Genomic DNA, 14588 nt, shown 5'->3' on the forward strand with positions numbered 1-14588 from the left:
TATCAGAAGTTAGTAATTGGATAGTGCAACCTATTTGTTTGATAAAGCTGAACTGTTCATTTTTGGTTTCTAAAAGCTAATAGGCATTGTTCCTTCTTTGACATTTGATTTTAATGGCTGTAATGTTGCTCCTGTCTCAACAGCTATATGTCTGGGTGTTTTTTCTTGACTCCCCGCTTTCTCTGCAGACTAACTCTTTAACTCTTCAGTTTCTGGCACTGGAAGTAGTGTCCTCATTGCTCCAAATGCCGCAGTATTGTATGGAGTTGTCACAGGCAAAGTGCTGGGATTCAGTGGTGAGTTAAAGCTGAAAGTAGAGGTTTCGTTTTTCCTAAGTCTGCTTAGCTTTAGTTAGTTCGGAAATCAAGTAATCATCAAAAATGCCTTTGCCATAGTTCTGCTTCAGAGCGATCCTATGAAAGTTGCCGAGGTGGGGAAAATCTTTAGTAAAAAAGAGGTACATAAAACTCCTCTGACCATTTCGTTTGCTGTTGATGGAGTTCTTCGAGGTACCACTTTTTTTTCCTATCAGACTGGCTTACTGCAGTTCCTTTTCCTTCAGCCTTCAAGCAAAATCAATTCATGAACTATGCAACACTGCTTTAAGGCTCTTTTTATGAGGCAAGCCTAATCTACATATGGCATTGTTCTCACTTTACAGTCTTTTAATTGGCTACAAGCAGCTTACCATATTGATTGAAAAATTCTTCTTGTTACATTTAGAGCTATAGCTAATTATGATCTTTCTCCTCTCCTTGTCTTCTTGATTTGTAGTTCAAGTCCCCTTCTCAAGAACTCCCTCCTTTCTCTTTCAGCCCAGAGTGTCCTCTACTAGAGCACATTTCAGTGCTGGCTTTCTAACACCTCATGTTTAAGATGCTGCTGTTAGCAAGGCACTGAATAAAATAGACCCCTGCTCCGAGGTCAGATGGCAAATTCTACATTCCAAATAAATACAGGGATGCTTCAGAAAATATCATTGTGTTAGCCTAAGGTTGGATGTTTAGAGAATATTTCACCAGTGAAATAGAAAATATAAATTAAAAAAAAAAAAGAGCCTAAGGGTTTTGTGGTTTTATGGGGGCTAAAGAGAGGTTATGTGGAAATGTTCAGTCAGTAAATAAAATGCATATTTCATTACCATTAAATACAGGAGGATCCTCACTGATAGGGTTGTTAAAAACAACAGTTGACACTCTTGATAACTGTAAATATGCAGCAAAGTTAATTCATTAACTTATTATTATGGAAGGAGTAGCTGAATAAAGCGTTATGATGAAGTATTATTTTCCAGCAATTTGACTGTAGTAATTTCTCCTAGACTATGATCCAATGATCTACGAACTTCTAACTCCTGCAAAAAATGTGTTAAATATTGCAGGAAATCCATCTTATTTTTAAGACCGGGGCATCAGATTACTGTACAGTCCTGACTGCTGATGCAATCAATGGGAAATCTGTCTAAGAAAGATGTGAAATGGCATGCCACACTGTGTCATGAGTAAAGCTGATTGAAAAAAATTCCACTTGACACTCTGTGTCACAGAAATTTTAGCATAATTCAAGGACTCAAATGAGAGTTATTCAAAGATCTGGAAAACGTTGTCATCAATCTCTTTGGAACATAATGTGTGAATTATTTTTATTGTTCCATGTCTTTGAAATCTGTATTTCCTTCTTTTATGCCTTCTTTTATGTTCTTAATTCAAATGAGATCAAATGTGTTTTGGCTGAATGTCATATATATACACACACACACACACATATATACACAGACTATATATAGTATATAGTAGAACTATGATTAATTGTATGAATAATTACTAGTTGTAACTGAACAATTCGGATGGATAGTTTCATTAAGAAAACAACATGGGGTCATTATAAGGTTCTGGTCCCCAGTTTTAGAAAAAAAATATAGTTCTCTAAACCACCAATCTGAACTGGTGATAAAATATCCCAAGTAGGCTCACATTAAGCTGGATAATATGCAGGCTGCTTGATTTGTATTGAATATGTGTCTGGTGGCTGGAACCCACTGTAATGAACTAGCCCACAAATCACAGCTTAATGGGAATCTACTTATACATATTGCTTAATTAAAAGTTGTGAGCTTATTAACATGTGTCTTTGGCACTGAGCTTTGGGGATGTAATCTCTGTGCAAATAAGACTAGGTTGTAAAACTTTTATAGATTGACAATGATATTAAATTCCATACCTTAATAACCCATCATTTTCCCAAAGAATGGTTTGTATCTTGTATTTATTCACTGCTTTGACAAATCATTTGTTTGCAATGCTTTATGGTGTAACACTTCCTGCACTTCTTTTATTTGAGAAGGTGGGGCTACTGATATTTTGTCTACTTCTGTTGCTTTTTTTTTCTTTTTTTTTTTTTGATGTCAATAACTATTATGGCTGATGTGCAGGCTCAGAAATTTTATACTACAAATATACTACACCATTAGTTAGGATTGTGCCAATGTTTCTGTATAGACTTCTGTTCTCAGGGCTTTATAACTCTACTGTGAAAATTTGCTTGGGGCTCAAACTTGGAGTAGAAGTTCTGAAAATGGGAGAAAAATTCTGAGCAATTAATAAAAATAATAAATCCATAATATGTTCCTCTTTGCTTAGTTATATGACTTTATTTTCCATTTCTGCATAGCCAGCTTAGAAACAATTTCTTCCAATTTTTTTTTTGTTTGCTGTACATAACATCCTAAGCAGGCTATTTCTCCTTCATCATCTCATCATCAGCTAATTCCACTTAATGTTTTATATTGATTTCATTTTACTTAAAATTATAATATCAGAGTAAAGCAGTCTCTTGTAAGCCTCTAAAAACATGACTTCTGAATGAGATACTTCCTCTGTGAAAAATCTTAGGTTATTTCATCCTGTTTGGCATGTCTTCTTAGATAGTTTGCAGTAAGATGGTGCCACATGAAAGAAAGAGGTAGAAAAATGGTAAATAGATGAGCTTTCCAAAATTTTTGCAAGTAACTGATTCCAATAGTTTTCATGAATGTCATGTACAACATAGCTATCCTTTTCGAACAGAATCACAAGTTTTCAAATTACACTCTTTGAATTGTAGGCCAGCGAAACAGAAGTCTAATTCTCACTAGCTTCAATGGTTTCCTCTTAAAAAAAAAATCAGAGGAAGGGACTAATAGCTGTGATACCTCATTCCTCATCTCTCGGCCCCGTGTTCCAACTGGGGATATATGTGGTGAAGAGCTTTGGTTATCTCCAGCTAACCTCTGCCAAAAACCACTTCAAATAGTGTGCTTCTTCATGCAAGAAAGTTGTCTTTGCTGCTAGCGTCCAATAACTGAGTAACAGCAAATAAAACCAGCTTTCCTTGAAGAACTTCAATGTGGGAGGTAAGGACTTGACTGTCCATGAAGCAATTGAACGTGTGGGTGGAGAGATCACTCTGAGGGGAACTACAGTAAGGAGCATGATGTTTACTCAGTTCTTCTATGACTGAGAAGACAGGAAACTGTGTGCTTAAGGAAACCTTTGTCTCTGTTCCTTTGTGCTGTTCCTGAAAAAAAATGTAACTGGTGAACAAATAGGGATGGTTCTCTAAACACACAGGGAGATGAGCATGATTTCAGTATGGCAGATCTGTCAGATCTGACACAGACAGTTTGAGATCTGTACATCTGTATACAGCCTGGATACAGGTTCGCATTAGCATGAGTACTGTGCAGTACTGGAGCATCTTCTCCAATTGCACCAAAACAGAATTTGGACCTATCTTTGGATATTGGTGCTGTTGCACAAAGCGTGGCCTGACACCTCAGAAGGTCCATGCAAAGGCATCTTTTCTGCTCTTGTATTTGTGGTCAGTCACAGTCTGTTATGAGGCCTGAATGCCCTTGCGACTCCTAAAACTTTGGGCTGAAAGCTCTGGATTCCATCATTACTAGAAACCTACCGCAAATACAGGATTTTTTAGGGAAAAGTTTCTGAAAAGGGTTCCTAGATGACCTCAGTCTAGATTCTACTCTAAGCCTTCATATCACCATGGATGCAGCAATGGGATCCCATCACAACAAGCTGAGGTGTAGCAGATCAAGGAGTGACATTTCACGTACCTGTGTTGTAAGGAGCAGGACACAACAGTTGGTGTACACATGAGTTTTTACAGCATTATGATGGAGTGTCAAGCACAGATGACTAATAGAATATGAAGCTTATGAATATGTAGTAATTTAAGAAATAGGAAATTGTTTTCAATATACATGCTAAGATAAACTGATAAACTAAGCTAATCCATATTCACTGCTTATGGCAATTGAATAAACATTGAATAAACTAAGGTATGATAAAACAGTCATGAAGGATTTCCTTTTTATAGCCCTCAAAGTTTGAGTCAGGACAGCTTTTCTTGCAGTTGCTTTTTTTTTTTTTTTTCCCTATTCTTCTGTAGTTCTGACAATTTAAAAAATAATTATTTCAACTTATTTCAAGTTGGCAATAAGCTCAGCTACTTTGGCCAATTAATTGGAAAATATCAAGTCAGATGGGGTTTTGATTTCAGACTTTACAATAGTATAACAAAAAGGAATTTTGAAACAAGTAGTTGGTTCAGCCTGAATTGTAAAAAATGTTTAATTAAAAAATGTAGGCACTGACAGAGCTGAATATTCTTGAGGGAAATTATTTTGACAAAGGAACTCAGCAACACTTCCACATATATTCATAAATCCATTTGATGGCACCTTTTTGTCTAACAAAATTTTCCCCTGCTCTAATCCCAAAGCTACACTCTTAGGACCTGACTCAAGAAAGCAATTAAATACCACTGAAGTCTGTGGAACTTGAAAAAGCATCTGAAGTCTTGAACATGTTAAGTTTTTGGCCTGATTCCTTCTGAACTTCATTCTTTAGAAATCTACTCTTTCTTAATTAATTTGATTAAGTAGCATTTTGTCTGAGACACTCTCCATTGTGAAGAAAAGTAAGAAGAGCTAGTTGGCAGTTAGACTAATGAGAAAATGATAATTTCTCTAATACCCTGCCAGGGTCCAGTAAAATACTACTCGCATTAAAATAAAAGTTATATTTCCCTAATCTTTTAGAGATATGTGATTCTTTCAAAATGATATTCAAATCAAAGACTTATTACTGTCCCAAGCTTCAGCTCATTTGTTCTAAGAGGTATGCTTGAATTCCAGCAAAGAAGAAGGAGAATTAATTGCGTCTTGCCTGACTCGCTCTTTTATCATATCATTTCCACAATTTACTTCATTTATTTAATTTTATTTTTATCAGTATAGACTTATATTTGCCTTTTGAATGGTCTTGCTCCTTAGGCAGCTAAGCATTGCAATGAAAATAAAGTTTGCCCATTATTTTACCTGGATAAGAAGCCCAGAGACAATAACCCCAGCTGTCAATGTGTATTGCAAGCAGCTGAAGTGATTAACCCACTGCTCTGGGTGGGTTGTGGCTCATGGCTCTAGAACTACTGCTGTGCCCATCTACAGCTTCCATCCCATGTGCCTGGAGAGGCCTATGGCAAAATCACATCCTCCCATGCTGCCATATTCAGTGGCTCACTGAGGTACTGAAGATATGTTCACTGATCCCACAACAAAGTCTAGTTCTGGAACATGTGGGATATAAATATCAACACAATGTGCAAGGCTTTGGAAAAACTCAAGCCATCAGAATGGCTGTCTTGGCCAGTAGATTTTCCACTGCTGCTCCTTCTGTGCTTCAGTGGCTGAACACAAGGCAACACACCAAGAGGCAAATCCAAAACTCAGACGAGATCACACTCGCTGGCCTTCACACAGATGACACTTCACCAAATAAAAACAAGGTAAAGCCATTAATGCTACACTTTTCCTTTATGTATGTCATTCAGATCTTCCTCCACGCAGTACACAAGCACACCTTTTCAAGGCTCTAACTGATATTCAGAAAGAACATTCTCAATCTTAGTAGCATTCACAGTTAATCTTCAGGGGGGAAAAAATCAGCATTTTTATGTGAAATTAGGTGTATATTGCTTAATCAAGCCTTTTCCAAATTAATTTACTAACAGTAAGTATTCGTTCTGGTTCTCTTTCCAAAGTCCCTTGTTTCAATATAGCTAATATTTTTTACATTGATACAGCTAATCATCAAAGAAAAACTAATGAGGTGGCTCATGATTTAGTGCAAGAAGGCAAAAAGTACTTCTTCTAAGATACTATACTATCTTTTTTGTTTATTTTCAAAAATGCTCACATTTTTTAGATTTGAGCTTTTTCCATACTGTAGGTATCCAGGGAGCAAATAATGTTTTGTCTGCTATTCCAAGATGTGCACCATTGAATAGAATTCCATTTTCCACAAAATAATAATAATAATAATAATAACAACAACAACAATAATAATCCTCCTACATACTTCAGAACTTCACAGAAAGATGAATTACATCCTTCCTTCTTTAGTACCACGTCAGCTTTCTGTCCAGACACTGAAAACAGTGGAAAAGATGTTATGCTATCCAGACCAGGATACGTTGCAGAAAAGTGTGATCTAGGCAGGCCTGAGCAGGTGGGTAGCTGGCCACAAGGCCTCCTTGCACAACTAAAGTCACACAAAGGCCCTTCAGAAATCTCTAGGAGAGCCAAAAGTTTATTTTTGCCCTATAGACCCAATTTTCAGTAGCAATGAAACATTTATCTGGGAAGGTATTCTTTTACCTTTTTCCAGGTGTACTACTAACATTTTTCTCCAACTCCCAGAATCAATCTTTAATTAGGGGTGTTCAGAGACAATCCTGAAAGACTGATAACCACAGGCATGCCATCATGATAGCAGGATAAAACTATGTTGACTCCAGTGCCTGAAACCTGACAGAGTTGGCTTCAATCAAGTTGATGTTTACGATACTGAGTGTGAAGTATAGGAAGAGTTATATCAAAGGGTTATGTCAGGCAGCTATTTCAAACAGCATGCCTGACTGTACCCCACTGAATGAAACCCCACTCCCTCCTAAAAGTCAGCCCACATTGCCCACATGTGCTAGGGAGCCAACACCAGTACTACACCCAAACCATTACACAGCAACTATTCAGACTGCTTAAGTAATGGAGGCAAGCAAGATAGGGCTGCTGGTGTAATGCTCTAAGAAATGCCACTCGTGTTAATAGTGCCCATGCCAAAAAAAAGAAAAAAAAGAAAAAAAAAAAAAGATTCCTACCTATATCATCTAAATGTCTTGAGCTTACTGAGCAGGAACTGGAGAAATAAGAGGCAAATTTTCATTTATTCTCTAATGGTCCCAGAGGAAATCAGTGCAGTGAAGAAATTAATGAAAATGTTTCTTAACTTTTTAAGCAAAATTTGTGCTGAACTGATATTGAATTTCAAAAAAATCAGATTATCTGGTTGTAATGTAAATCCATATACCCATCAGGACTTATCTTGAACACATATCGAAGCGCTTACATTACAACGCTATTGATTCCATTGTTCTTTCTGGCCCATCAGGCACATACCCAGAAATGAAAGTGTTATCTCTATCCACTGTGCAAATACAGCTTAGGTGTTGTTAGTGCTGGTGTTTTCTCCTTGTCCTGGTAATCTGTGTGCCTCTAAAGGTGGGATGACCAGGATTACCACTCATTCTCTGTCCTAGAGCGTCCTGGACTCCAGCACTAAATGGGAAGAGGAGTGTGTGTTCTACTTCAGAGGAACAACAGAAATATCAGTATTTTCCACTGGCCACTGAGAAATCATCCAACAGTAAGAGCACCTAGTGCTTCAGTGTCCATAGAAGACCAGGGAAACTTTTCTTTTACCTTAAGTGGGATAGTTTGTGTATTCTTGGGCTAGATTTTATCTACTGGAATCCACTGAGGAGTGATGTGTTCTGTAATAGATGTCACTCTTCTAAAGCAACTACTCAAAATTAACTATTTCATACACAGTCAGATGACAAAACTGTAGGACAGTCCAGTCCACGTGTTTAGGATGGTATTTGTATGGTCAAAGCTGAGCTAAAATATACAGTATGAAAAACATTGTTGTACATTTGCAGACATGGCAAGTGGCTTCTGTGGCTACCCTTTGAGGTACTCTATTTAGAGCTCTTTGGGGTGCTTCAAATCTGAAGTATCCAGACACATTAGCAGCTTTTGAAAATACAGTACTGGTTAAAAAAAAACAAAAAACAATTCCAAGTATCCATAGCCCAAGACCAAAAAAAACCAGCTCAACTCAGCTTGTTAGATTAAGGATTGCAAACAAATCTTGTAAATACCTACAATTAAATTCTTCTAAGTTAATCTTTTTAAAAGAAAACATGTATATAAGACCCAGTACTTCATTCTTTCCAAGAATAAATGTGCCAAAGTATAGGGGAAATTTTTTTATTGCATTTTACATTCAAGCTTGGTTGAGAGAGAAGCCTTGGCATTCTCACATCCAGTTTTCATGGGATTTCCTGTGTAATAGCACATGTTCAGGTGGCTTGAATAAGCATCCTAACATCTGAGATTTGTTAATTGGTATTTATAATGAGCACCTGATGCTCTAAGATGATGCAGTTCCTTTTCACCCTTCCCTTGGGAGGTTATATTATATTGTGTTTCTCCAAGTTAAATGGAAGACAAAAAATTGCTACTGGCGTAAGATACTTTGCAATAACTTGACAACCAGTATATGTTACTGCTCTAGCTTTCTCTGCTCTTGGCATCTTTTGAGGAGTTCTGTATGAGCCCGCCTGGGACTGACAGAGACAGACAGCAATCAAAGCAGCCGTTCTTGAAGGAGCAGTTGTAAATCTGACAGAAAATGAATTTATTTTCTCCTTTGCTTTTTCAGACCTTCCCAAAACCCTATGGGAATTACACCAGGATGGATATGTGAATATGATCACTGTGAATTCTGTTACTAGAAAAAATTTCTTATGTTTAATTTTGCAGAAAATCAGTAAATGAAGCTTTCTTGGGAACATGAGGTATTAAGGATCTACTCTCTAATCATCTCAAAATGGAATAAAAGCAATGCTTTATGATAAGGAAGAGTACATGTAGGCCATGACTGATTGTTGCTGACTCTGCATTTCAAAATTGATGGATCTATAAGCAGTTACTTTCAGAATGTGAAGCCTGCATTGGATAGAAATCATGCAGACCGGCTTTGCTTTAAAGAGGGAATACCTCCTGTTTTCCATGAAGCCTGAATTCATGTTTGATCCAAGAGGTTTCGATTTAAGAATTACCAGCAGTGGAATGGATCCCTTTGCTGCTCATAAATTCTGGTAAGAGAACATGTATGTCTTTCTCTTATTAACCTTTTCATAAGTGACCATTCTCAGTAGTGCTGCACATGACTAGACGTACCCCATCAAGCAACTTCTTAAAGGAGGCAGTGTCCAGCCACAGGTTCTGAGGCTTCAAGCAGCAGGCTTAGAGTTATGAAGGGGACAAGCAGGTTCCATTCCCTCCTCTCTGGAAGGAGAAATCCTTCTCCAGTCTTTTACCTGCGGAGGTATAATGCCGCTGTGCTGTTTATGCTTACATCTCCTGTTTGACATACATAAATGTATTGCAGGTTTGACTCTATGTCCTTTCCCAGTTTACTGATATGTTTGCAGCAAAGACTGCTCTTGTAGTAAGCCACTGCGCAGTCCAAGAACAGTAGGCACCCTTTACTTATACACGTTTGGCTCAATGAACGTGACTTAGCCATGCCTTTGCCTAGAGATCTCTATATAGGTGAAGTTATTCTAGCTGTTGGTCTTTGCACTGCTTAGCACACTGACGTTTTCTGCCTCTTATTGATTTTGCAAGTGGATGTTTCCTCTGCCTTTAATGATTTTCTTTGAACTGCATTTCAACTAAAATTTTAGTTTAAAATACTTGGATGAAAAACATTTGAAAATGGGGTATGGATATTACTGGTTGTTTTTTCTTTTTTTTTTCTTTTTTTCTTTTTTTTTTTTTTAGTTTCTATACATTTGAGATTCAGCTAAGACTGTACATAAGAGAATCTGAAATGCTTTCTAATTTCTCCTTGGGATTTGACTATTCACTTCTGTGTGTGAAGCTTTCAGTGTGTGTGCATATTGAAATTCATTACAAATTTATTAATATCACAATTTTAGAATTTGAATTGAATTACAGTGTCTTCTAGCAGAAGCAGTGTCTTCAAGTGGCAACAGTGTTATCAAGCTTTGGGAACAAAAGAAAGGATGAGCTTATAAGTTCAGTTCAATAACTACTTCACATCTTAAAATCTTATGTTGGTAAAAATCAAACTGTTCCTAACGAAAGAGCTGATCTCCCATTTCTAAAATTTCAGTCAAATCCAATGCTAAATTCTTTATCTTTTCTTTTCTTTTACCCCTCAACTTCATGTTTCTTCCTTTCTCTGGCACTTCTCAGTTTACTTCTGTGTATTTTCAGCTCAAGCACCCACTTGGCTTTTTTTTTTTTTTGCTCTGTGATTGATTCCCATGGCTTTCCTGATTCTTTAGGCTTGTTCCCTTCCCCCCTAAATTAACAGCTTTACTCTCTGCCACCTCCAAAGTGTCTGAGATCCACTTGGAAGGTCAGCTTAAATTCTTCAGGACTCACACGTTTCTCCTCATTTTCCTTGTGCAACTTACCCTTCTTCTGACTTCTACCCCCGCTGCTTGGCCTCCATGGGATATGTCTCTCCTTCAAGATCCTCCTAGTGAAGTCCTGGCCTTTCTTTTATGACTTTTTATCTCTTTGAGAAAGTGCCACTTTCTCCAAGCCTTTCCAGAGCTGCCTTGGCTTCTGTTCCATGCTCCCCTTAGACTGCTGTTTTGTTGGACTCCACAGGCCACAATATCTATTTTACTTGCTCTGCTTATACCACTTCTGGTCAGAATTTGGATGAAGCTTGTTGTTTTTTCCTTCCCATGCTCAAATTATTCTCCTGCTTCTCTCAGTTTTTATTGTTGTTTTTTTTTTTTTTTTCCCCCCAGTTCTTCCTCCTGACTCCTTTACATTCTTCCCTGAAATTTCTCTTTGCTGCTAAAGGCTGCTAAAAATTCCCAGCAAAACAACAACAACAAAAACCCACTGTGATCTGCAAAACGCTCAGCATGAGTCTGACACGGATTTACTATTATTCTGCCAAAGAAAATGTTACTTCATGATGTGTTTCCCTTCTGTCTGACTCTACTCTTGTGTCTACCAATTGCATTCAGAGCCCACACATTCATGTTCTGTGGTAGATATGCATCTTGTAGCAGAAATGCCTGGTTCTGGGAAATGCTGAGCCAGCAGCAGGTGTTGTTAGTCTAAAGGTCTTTGCTGTTCTCTTCTGTTAATTCTGGGGAGGCTCACAGTTTTGTTTCTTTCTTTTGCATTGTTTTCTTCTGAATTCAATCTGTTCACGGGGCCAAATTGTCTTTGTACAGTAGAGATTAATCCTACTGTGGCTTTTGAGACTTGTGTGTTTGTAGACAGGTTAAATGAACAGAGAGAAGCGGAGTGCTACAGAGTGGAGTCAGGATGCTGACATAATTGGGTGCCTCTTAGTTGGCAGAATAAATGCTAACGGAGTCACCAATGCTGCCATACAATATTTAAATGTAAAACACGATGTACATATGGAAAAACTATACATGATGACATTGCAGGTTTTTTTTTTTTTCCCTCCAACTAAGTCCTTCAGGGTAGCAGCTGGATTGGTTTTAAGATAGGAGCTTCTTAATCCAGGCAGATGTAGCTCTCATCAGAAGTTAATTTGCAGGGATATTCACATATGCAAATCATGTCACAATGTTGAAATGCAACCATGTAATGACTGGAAAATGTTATACCCATAAATCACGCTACCACGATCATCAAAATTTCCACTCAGCCAGGACAAATTCAACAGCATTTATGTCTTTCCAGCTTTTAGCCCATAAAAATTCTGTGTTTTTGGAGAGTGTGTTACACTGGTGATCTTAAAACTCCCAAGTCTGGTATAATGAGTCCTCAAGTGCGTTATAACTTACCAGTAATTACATTTCAACATTTCTGCTTTCAGCAGTTAGTGTTTTATTCATAAACATTTAAACACTGAATTAGGCATAAAATAAGAATGTTGGCAACAACCTGGCTTAATTTCATTAACTATTAGGTAAACGTAGTATTGCTTCTTCAAATAATCCTTGGTTTGAATGCTAAAGATGTAATGAACTTCATGGTTCATAGCATCTGACATTGCTTAATTAATGGGTGCATTTATAGTACATAGGCCTTGGTAATTGATTTATATGCATGATTTGCACATACAGCTGTTAGTTCCTGTAGGAAAGTCATAATTCAAATGTGCATATTTTCTAGATATGGGGAAAGGTGGGGGGGGAGGTGGGGGGGATAGCATCTCACAAACTTGTCAAGTTCTCAAAAAACATGATAGCAAATAAATAGCACAGGAAAAAGCCTACTAGAAAAACAAAACAAAACATTAATGTTATAGGATTGAGTTTCCCCAGCTCACATGCTTCAAATGGAAAAAATGACAAATGCTTCTCAGCATTTTTTTCTTCTTTACAGTAGATGTGGTTAAGTCTATATATGCCCACACACCTCTGTGAGTCTGTTTGTATTGCACTGGATGCAGGGTGAATGGAGTCCACATTTTCCATTCCCGTTTGAGTTTATCACGTACACATAAACACACACAAGGTATGCATAATTTAGATTTAGGAGTGAGTACAATAAAGCTAAGAAAAGGTTATGCTTGATATTACACATGTTTAGTCTTGGGGCAAATCTTTTCCTAACCGAAGCCAAACATTGGAGACAAGGGAATTCAGTGCAGATTTCCTAGCCTGTCCAACAGATTACTTGTGAAAGCCAAAGTGGTGTGTTGAGAAGTCGATGCTGAAGAATAACTGAGCTCTGAGTGGAAAGAGGTCTCCTGTGGCAGTTTAAAAAAGGTTGAGGAAGAGAAACAGCTGTTTCTGGATTATCCATTACCTTGGAGCTAAGACTGCACCCTTCCTAGTCCTTTTCTCATTGCTTGGTGTATTCCAAACAGCAGTCCCATGTGCTGAGGCAAACATCTAAACTCTAGCATGCAGAATTCCAGTTACCCCATCTTCCTCCTTTATGCTGATGACTACCCTACATGAGTGGTAAACCTTATTTCAAGGTCTCTCGCAGGAAGCACTTGCTGTTTTTAGGTCATTTGGTTTCAGTTATCAAAGCATTGTGTTGTACATTAAAGAATGCACAGTGCAGGCAGCTTGATGACTTTCACAATCCTGGCTCCATTTCCTGGTTGCTCTGAGGCAACACTTAGCTTTTCGCTCTCAAGCCCCTTATATTCTCTACATCTGCTATTCTAATGCCTGCATTCATCAGTAGACTGGCAACAATAAATTTTCTATTTTCTTTCTCTTTTCTTCCCAAAGGCCCTTCCTTGTGCACACGTGTGTCATTTCTTTCTATTGGCTGCCGATTGGTCAAAACTCTAAGAAAAATAATTCTATTATTATGTAAGCCAGGGACAGGACTGGCTTTATGATTTGACTGGAGGCAGGTGAAAGGGTGGAAAGGAGATTATTTTAAACTCTTAATCATCACTCGTCTTTTTTCAATATTCATTGACAAGCTGTAGTGGAAACTATATATTTTTTTCTTATGAATCTGGGCGCTCTTCCAGACTCTTATTCCTAGTATTAGCCCAATGCTTTCCTTCTGAGGGTGTTACTGCAGCCTTCTGGATACAAATCTTTCCCACAGCATTAGTGACTACATCCACATGGCCTTGCACTCAAAGTGGAGGGCTAATGTGCTCTACATCAAAATGTCATTCTCATCACCAAATCCAGAGAGGTGTGAAGAAAACGGTTGAGGGACTGAATTGCAAGCCTTGTCCTTGCATGTTACAAAGGACTTTGTGCCATTTGGATGGAAAATCCAGAACTTAGATTACCACTTAAGAAATGTTGAATGCTGCTGTTCACTCTGATTTTTGTTTGAGCACAGATAGGCTGGTTAACAGTTAATACCAATGGTGATGTAAGCTAGCCTATGCCTTTCTCCTGCAGTGAAGAGCAGCAGAGAGGCAGTTTATGGGGCTGCAGAGTGGTAAGGACAGGCTCAGCTGTTAACATGTCTGTTGTAGCACTGGTAGGCACAGTAGTGCTATCACAGAACCATGGAATTACAGAATAATAATTTACATTGCAGAATGAGGTGCAATTTTGGTATGACATCAACACTTCAAGGGCAAGGTCACAGCGAAGAGCCAAGCTGTATGACTATAAATATGTCAGTGTTCATTTTAATGGTATGTCCATTTTATGGCATCTGTGTGAAACAGCAAATGCTGTACTAACTTTTCTGGAACTGGATGGTAGTTAGGACTTAGACCATGGGGGAAATTGCTTCAGTTGCTGCTATCTTTTGTAGCGTAGGACGCACAAAGATATGTTTAAGCTATGTTTAAAAGCAGTACTATTGACTTTATTGACTGATTTATATCCTCTACATTCAAAGAGAAGTAATTTCAAGTCCTCAAGAAAAAGAAAACAGTAAGAAGAAAACAGAATAAATGCATTGCAGTCATGGAGGTTAGATAATTAAAGAGTAT

Source organism: Phasianus colchicus, chromosome 3 (genome assembly GCF_987193195.1).
Source record: "Phasianus colchicus chromosome 3, bPhaCol1.hap1.1, whole genome shotgun sequence".
NCBI lineage: Eukaryota > Metazoa > Chordata > Aves > Galliformes > Phasianidae > Phasianus > Phasianus colchicus.